The following is a 9475-nucleotide window of genomic DNA, read 5'->3' as shown; positions in this document are numbered from 1 at the left end:
AGATTTCATAAATGCAGCTAATGCTAACATGATTCCGACGGACTTTAAGCATCGCTATGAGTGAGAAAATCTCATCGTAGTCAACTCCTTGAACTTGCCGGAAAACACTTCGCCACAAGTCGAGCTTCATAGATGGTGACATTACCATCCACGTCCGTCTTCTTCTTAAAAGATCCATTTATCTCAATGGATTGCCGATCATCGGGCAAGTCCATCAAAGTCCATGCTTTGTTCTGATATATGGATACTATCTCGGATTTCATGGCTTCTAACCATTCGTCGGAATATGGGCCCACCATCGCTTCTCCATAGCTCGTAGGTTCATTGTTGTCTAGCAACATGACCATCAAGACAAGATTACGTACCACTCTGAAGTAGTACGTATCCTTGTCATCCCACGAGGTTTGGTAGTGACTTCATCCGAAGTTTCATGATCAATATCCTAAGCTTCCACTTCAATTGGTGTAGGTGCCACAGGAACAACTTCCTGTGCCCTGCCACACACTAGTTGAAGAGACGGTTCAATAACCTCATCAAGTTTCCACCATCCTCCCACTCAATTCTTTCGAGAGAAACTTTTCCTCGAGAAAGGACCTGATTCTAGAAACAATCCCTTATTGCTTTCGGATCTGAGACAGGAGGTATACCCAACTGTTTTGGGTGTCCTATGAAGATGCATTTTGTCCGCTTTGGGTTCGAGATTATCAAGCTGAAACTTTTTCACATAAGCGTCGCAGCCCCAATCCTTTAAGAAACGACAACTTAGGTTTCTCTAAACCATAATTCAAACGGTGTCGTCTCAACGGAATTACGTGGTGCCCTATTTAAAGTGAATGTGGTTGTCTCTAATGCCTAACCCATGAACGATAGTGGTAATTCGATAAGAGACATCATGGTACGCACCATATCCAATAGGGTGCAACTATGATGTTCGGACACACCATCACACTATGTTGTTCCAGGCGGTATTAATTGCGAAACAATTTCCACAATGTCTTAATTGTGTGCCAAAACTCGTAACTCAGATATTCATCTCTATGATCATATCATAGATATTTTTATCCTCCTATCACGACGATCTTCCAACTTCACACTGAAATTATTTGAACCTTTCAATAATTCAGACTCGTGATTCATCAAGTAAATATACTCAACATCTACTCAAATCATCTGTGAAGTAAGAACATAACGATATTCATTGCATGCCTCAGCACTCATTGGACTGCACACATCAAAATGTGTTGTTTCCAACAAGTTGCTATCTTGTTCCATTTTACTGAAACCGAGGCTTTTCAGTCATCTTGCCTATTTGGTATGATTTGCATATCTCAAGTGATTCAAAATCAAGTGAGTCCGAACGGTCCATTTGCATGGAGTTTCTTCATGCATATACACCAATAGACATGGTTCGCATGTCTCAAACTTTTCAAAAACGAGTGAGTCCAAAGATCCATCAACATGGAGCTTCTTCATGTGTTTTATACCATTATGACTTACATGGCAGTGCCACAAGTAAGTGGTACTATCATTACTATCTTATATCTTTTGGCATGAAAATGTGTATCACTACGACCGAGATTCAATAAACCATTCATTTTAGGTGCTAGAGCACTCATTCAGGTTTAATACTAATCTTGATGGTAGAGGGAGCGTGCGATGTTAGATCACATCAACCTTGGAAACACTTCCAACACATATCGTCAGCTCACCTTTAGCTAGTCTCCGTTTTATTCCGTAGCTTTTATTTCGAGTTACTAACACTTAGCAACCGAACCGGTATCTAATACCCTGGTGCTACTAGGAGTACTAGTAAAGTACACATCAACACAATGTATATCCAATATACTTCTATCGACCTTGCCAGCCTTCTCATCTACCAAGTATCTAGGGTAATCCTGCTCCAGTGGTTGTTCCCCTTATTACAGAAGCACTTAGTCTCGGGTTTGGGTTTAACCTCGGGTTTCTTCATTGGTGCAGCAGCTGATTTGCCATTTCATGAAGTATCCCTTCTTCCCCTTGCCCTTCTTGAAACTAGTGGTTTCATCAACCATCAACAATTGATGCTCCTTCTTGATTTCTACTTTCGCGATGTCAAACAACGCGAATACCTCAAGGATCATTGTCTCTATCCTTGATATGTTATAGTTCATCACGAAGCTCTAGCAGCTTGGTGGCAATGACTTTGGGGAAACATCACTATCTCATCTGGAAGATCAACTCCCACTCGATTCAAGTGATTGTTGCACTCAGACAATCTGAGCACAAGCTCAACGATTGAGCTTTTCTCCCTTAGTTTGCAGGCTAAGAAAATCGTCGGAGGTCTTATACCTCTTGACATGGGCATGAGCCTGAAATCCCAATTTCAGCCCTCGAAACATCTCATATGTTCCGCGATGTTTCGAAAAACGTCTTTGGTGCCTTAATTCCAAACCGTTTAACCGAACTATCACGTAGTTATCAAAACGTGTATGTCCGATGTTCACAACATCCACAAACGACATTTGGGGTTCAGCACACTGAGCGGTGCATTAAGGACATGAGCTTTCTAGTGATCGCATAATCGCTACTGTCAACTTTCAACTATATTTTCTCTAGGAACATATCTAGACAGTAGAACTATAGCGTGAGCTACGACATAATTTGCAAAAGGTCTTTTGACTATGTTCAGGATAATTAAGTTCATCTTATGAACTCCCACTTAGATAGACATCCCTCTGGTCATCTAAGTGATCACATGATCCGAGTCAACTAGGCCGTGTCCGATCATCACGTGAGACGGACTAGTCATCATCGGTGAACATCTTCATGTTGATCGTATCTACCATACGACTCATGCTCGACCTTTCGGTCTCCGTGTTCCGAGGCCATGTCTGCACATGCTAGGCTCGTCAAGTTAACCCTAAGTGTTTTCGCTGTGTAAAACTGTCTTACACCCGTTGTATGTGAACGTAAGAATCCATCACACCCGATCATCACGTGGTGCTTAGAAGCGACGAACTGTAGCAACGGTGCACAGTTGGGGGAAAACACTTCTTGAAATTTTGTAAGGGATCATCTTATTTACTACCGTCGTCCTAAGTAAACAAGATGCATAAACATGATAAACATCACATGCAATCAAATAGTGACATGATATGGCCAATATCATTTTGCTCCTTTTGATCTTCATCTTCGGGGCTCCATGATCATCATCGTCACCGGCATGACACCATGATCTCCATCATCATGATCTCCATCATCGTGTCTTCATGAAGTTGTCACGCCAACGACTACTTCTACTTCTATGGCTAACGCGTTTAGCAATAAAGTAAAGTAATTTACATGGTGTTCTTCAATGACACGCAGGTCATACAATAAATAAAGACAACTCCTATGGCTCCTGCCGGTTGTCATACTCATCGACATGCAAGTCGTGATTCCTATTACAAGAACATGATCAATCTCATACATCACATATCATTCATCACATTCTTCTTGGCCATATCACATCACATAGCATACCCTGCAAAAACAAGTTAGACGTCCTCTAATTGTTGTTGCATGTTTTACGTGGCTGCTATGGGTTTCTAGCAAGAACGTTTCTTACCTACGCAAGACCACAACGTGATATGCCAATTGCTATTTACCCTTCATAAGGACCCTTTTCATCGAATCCGTTCCGACTAAAGTGGGAGAGACTGGCACCCGCTAGCCACCTTATGCACCAAGTGCATGTCAATCGGTGGAACCTGTCTCACGTAAGAGTACATGTAAGGTCGGTCCGGGCCGCTTCATCCCACAATACCGTCGAAACAAGATTGGACTAGTAACGGTAAGCATATTGAACAACATCAACGCCCACAACTACTTTGTGTTCTACTCGTGCAAAGAATCTACGCAATAAACCTGGCTCTGATACCACTGTTGGAGAACGTAGCAGAAATTCAAATTTTCCTACGTAACACCAAGATCTATCTATGGAGAGACCAGCAACGAGTAGAAAGGGGAGTGCATCTACATACCCTTGTAGATCGCTAAGCGGAAGCGTTCAAGTGAACGGGGTTGATGGAGTCGTACTCGTCGTGATTCAGATCACCGATGATCAAGTGCCGAACGCACGGCACCTCCGCGTTCAACACACGTACAGCCCGGTGACGTCTCCCACGCCTTGATCCAGCAAGGAGAGAGGGAGAGGTTGAGGAAGACTCCATCCAACAGCAGCACAACGGCGTGGTGGTGGTGGAGGAGCGTGGCAATCCCGCAGGGCTTCGCCAAGCACCATGGGAGAGGAGGAGTAGGGAGAGAGGTAGGGCTGCGCCAAGAGAGATCAAATCGCGTGTTATGGGCAGCCCTATGCCTCACTATTTATAGGGGGAGAGGGGGCTGCGCCCCCTTCTAGGGTTTCCCACCCCCAAGGGGTGCGGCCAGCCCTAGATGGCAAAGGGGGCGGCGGCCAGGAGGGGGAGAGAGGGGAGGCGCCCACTAGGTGGGCCTTAAGGCCCATCTGGACTAGGGTTTGCCCCCTCCCACTCTCCCTTGCGCCTTGGCCCCTTGTGGGGGCGCACCAGCCAACCTAGGGGCTGGTCCCCTCCCACACATGGCCCACGCAGCCTTCTGGGGCAGGTGGCCCCACTTGGTGGACCCCCGGGACCCTCCCGGTGGTCCCGGTACATTACCGATATCGCCCGAAACCTTTCCGGTGACCAAAACAGGACTACCCATATATAAATCTTTACCTCCGGACCATTCCGGAACTCCTCGTGACGTCCGGGATCTCATCCGGGACTCCGAACAACATTCGGTAACCACATACAAGCTTCCTTTATAACCCTAGCGTCATTGAACCTTAAGTGTGTAGACCCTACGGGTTCGGGAGACATGCAGACATGACCGAGACGTTCTCCGTTCAATAACCAACAGCGGGATCTGGATACCCATGTTGGCTCCCACATGTTCCACGATGATCTCATCGGATGAACCACGATGTCAAGGACTCAATCGATCCCGTATACAATTCCCTTTGTCTATCGGTATGTTACTTGCCCGAGATTCGATCGTCGGTATCCAATACCTTGTTCAATCTCGTTACCGGCAAGTTACTTTACTCGTTCCGTAACACATCATCCCGTGATCAACTCCTTGGTCACATTGCGCATATGATGATGTCCTACCGAGTGGGCCCAGAGATACCTCTCCGTTTACACGGAGTGACAAATCCCAGTCTCGATCCGCATAAAACAATAGATACTTTCGGAGATACATGTAGTGCACCTTTATAGTCACCCAGTTACGTTGTGATGTTTGATACACCCAAAGCACTCCTACGGTATCCAGGAGTTACACGCTCTCATGGTCAAAGGAAGAGATACTTGACATTGGCAAAGCTCTAGCAAACGAACTACACGATCTTTGTGCTATGCTTAGGATTGGGTCTTGTCCATCACATCATTCTCCTAATGATGTGATCCCGTTATCAACGACATCCAATGTCCATAGCCAGGAAACCATGACTATCTGTTGATCACAACGAGCTAGTCAACTAGAGGCTCACTAGGGACATATTGTGGTCTATGTATTCACACGTGTATTACGATTTCCGGATAATACAGTTATAGCATGAATAAAAGACTATTATCATGAACAAAGAAATATAATAATAACACTTTTATTATTGCCTCTAGGGCATATTTCCAACACCCTAGCCCTCTCCGGTGTCTATATAAACCGGATGGCTATAGTCCATAGGACGAACAACAATCATACCATAGGCTAGCTTCTAGGGTTTAGCCTCCTTGATCTCGTGGTAGATCCACTCTTGTAACACACATCATCAATATTAATCAAGCAGGACGTAGGGTTTTACCTCCATCAAGAGGGCCGAACCTGGGTAAAACATTGTGTCCCTCGTCTCCTGTTACCATCCGCCTAGACGCACAGTTCGGGACCCCCTACCCGAGATCCGCCGGTTTTGACACCGACAATACCCAACTTGGATGCTCATCATTCTAGGACCAAATTTGTAAACATAGCAAATACCATGCTGTTCTAAAAGACTCTCAAAAATAATATAAGTGAAGCATGAGAGACTAGCAATTTCTTCAAAATTAATCCACCACCATGCTCTAAAAGATATAAGTGAAGCACTACAGCAAAAACTATCAAGCTCAAAAGATATAAGCGAAGCACATAGCATATTCTAATAAATTTCGATCAAGTAGGCTTCTCCCAAAAGGTGTGTACAGCAAGGATGATTGTGGTAGACTAATAAGCAAAGACTAATATAATACACGACGCTCCAAGCAAAACACATATCATGTGGTGAATAAAAATATAGCTCCAAGTAAAGTTATCAATGAACGAAGACGAAAGAGGGGATGCCTTCCGGGGGAATCTCCAAGCTTAGGCTTTTGGCTATTCTTGAATATCTTGGGGTGCCATAAGCATCCCCAAGCTTAGGCTCTTGCCACTCCTTATTCCATAGTCCATAAAAGCTTTACCCAAAACTTGAAACCTTCACAACACAAAACTCAACAGGAAATCTTATAAGCTCCGTTAGTGAAAGAAAACAAAACCACCACATAAGGTACTGTAATGAACTCATTCTTTATTTATTTTGGCGTTAAACCTACTGTATTCCAACTTCTCTATGGTTCATACCCTTACATACTAGCCATAGATGCATCAAAATAAGCAAACAACACACGAAAAACAGAATCTGTCAAAAATAAAACAGTCTGTAGCAATCTGTAACTAACGCAAACTTCTGGAACTCTAAAAATCCTACCAAAATAGGACGTACTGAAAAATTTGTTTAATGATCAGAATCAAAAAGAATCAATGCAAAAGCACGTTTCTGTGATTCATTGATGTTTTTCTCGTGAGCGCAAAGTTTCTGTTTTTCAGCAGAATCAAATCAACTATCATCATAGGTTACCCTATAGGTTCTACTTGGCACAAACACTAAATAAAACATGAAAACACATCTAAACAGAAAGTAGATGCAAAATTTATTACTAAATAGAAACAAAAACAAAAAACACACAGAAAATTGGGTTGCCTCCGAACTAGCATTGTCGTTTAACGCCCCTAGCTAGGCATAAAAGCGAAGATAGATCTAAGTAGTGCCATCTTTGGCACTTGGTTCATAGGTAGCTCGCATGATAGATTCATAAGGTAATTTGACTTTCTTTCTTGGAAAGTGTTCCATGCCTTTCTTTAATGGAAATTGAAATCTAATATTCCCTTCCTTCATATCAATAATCGCACCAATAGTTCTAAGGAAAGGTCTACCAAGAATAATAGGGCAAGAAAGATTGCAATCTATATCAAGAACGATAAAATCAACGGGCACCAAATTTCTATTTGCAACAATTAGAACATCATTGATTCTTCCCATTGGCTTTTTAATGGTGGAATCCGCAAGGTGCAAATTTAACGAGCAATCATCAAGATCATGGAAACCTAGAATATCACATAAAGTTTTCGGAATCGTGGAAACACTAGCACCCAAATCACACAAAGCAAAATACTCATGATCTTTAATTCTAATCTTTATAGTAGGTTCCCACTCATCATTAAGTTTTCTAGGTATAGCAACTTCCAAATTAAATTTTTCATCAAAAGATTGCATCAAGGCATCAACAATATGCTTGGTAAAAGCTTTATACTGACTATAAGCATGAGGAGTATTAACAACGGATTGCAACAAGGAAATACAACTTTCTAAAGAACAATTATTATAATCAAATTCCTTGAAATCCGAGATAATGGGTTCAATACTATTTAAAGTCATGACCTCTCCAATCCCACTTTTACCAATTTTAGCATCAAGATGTAAAAACTCCAAATTATTGAGATGCTTTCTAAATAAAGTTGACTCATCTCCAGTCCCATTATTATCAAGTTCATATTGCAGAACAAAGATCTAATAGGGGACACATCAATAACTTTAGGATCTTCATCATTATTTTCATCTAATTTTTCTGGTTTGGCAGCCATCTTATTGACTAAGGTAGCTTGCTTATCAGAAATCTTGGCTATAGCATTTTCAAGCCGAGTAAATTGAGATTTCACACCATAAAATTCTTTATTCATATCATCAAGCTCCTTATTCATAAAACCCAAAAAACGTTTTTGTTATTTAAGCTCTTTTCTGAAGAAATTATTATGCTCAAATTGCAAATTCATAAAGCTTCTAATATTTGATTCAATTTCTTCCAACCTTCTAAGAAGGTGGTCGGTACTCTTAGGCAAAGCCATAAGGACAAATAGGCACACAAGTAAACAGAAAAAGGCAAGCGAAAGAGAGAGGAGATTGGGAAAGAGAGGGCGAATAAAACGGCAAGGGTGAAGTGGGGGAGAGGAAAACGAGAGGCAAATGGAAAATAATGTAAATGCAAGGAAGATGAGTTTGTGATGGGTACTTGGTATGTCTTTACTTGAGCGAAGACCTTCCTGGCAACGACGCCAGAAATCCTTCTTGCTACGTCTTGAGCTTGCGTTGGTTTTCCTTGAAGAGGAAAGGGTGATGCAGCACAATAGCTTAAGTATTTCCCTCAGTTTTTGAGAACCAAGGTATCAATCCAGTAGGAGGCTCCTCACAAGTCCCACGAACCTACACAAACAAACAAAGAACTCGCAACCAACGCTATAAAGGGGTTGTCAATCCCTTCACGGCCACTTGCGAAAGTGAGATCTGATAGAGATAAATATATTTTTGGTATTTTATAATATAGATGCAGAAAATAAAGATGCAAATAAAAGTAGATTGAAAGCTTATATGATAAAGGATAGACCCGGGGGCCATAGGTTTCACTAGAGGATTCTCTCAAGATAGCATAAGTATTACGGTGGGTGAACAAATTACTGTCGAGCAATTGATGAAAAGCGAATAATTATGAGATTATCTAGGCATGATCATGTATATAGGCATCACGTCCGCAACAAGTAGACCGACTCCTGCCTGCATCTACTACTATTACTCCACACATCGACCAACACCTGTCTACATCTAGAGTATTAAGTTCATAAAGAACAGAGTAACGCATTAAGCAAGATGACATGATGTAGAGGGATAAACTCATGCAATATGATATAAACCCCATCTTTTTATCCTCGATGGCAACAATACACTACGTGCCTTGCAACCCTTTCTGTCACTGGGTAAGGACACCGCAAGATTGAACCCAAAGCTAAGCACTTCTCCCATGGCAAGAAAGATCAATCTAGTAGGCCAAACCAAACCGATAATTCGAAGAGACTTGCAAAGATAACTCAATCATACATAAAAGAATGCAGAGAAGATTCAAATATTATTCATAGATAAACTTGATCATAAACCCACAATTCATCGGCTCTCGACAAACACACCGCAAAAAGAGTTTACATCGAATAGATCTCCACAAGAGAGGGGGAGAACATTGTATTGAGATCCAAAAAGAGAGAAGAAGCCATCTAGCTAATAACTATGGACCCGAAGGTCTGTGGTAAACTACTC

This window comes from Triticum dicoccoides, chromosome 4B (genome assembly GCF_002162155.2).
Source record: "Triticum dicoccoides isolate Atlit2015 ecotype Zavitan chromosome 4B, WEW_v2.0, whole genome shotgun sequence".
Taxonomy (NCBI): Eukaryota; Viridiplantae; Streptophyta; class Magnoliopsida; order Poales; family Poaceae; genus Triticum; species Triticum dicoccoides.
This window is presented reverse-complemented; position numbering follows the sequence as displayed.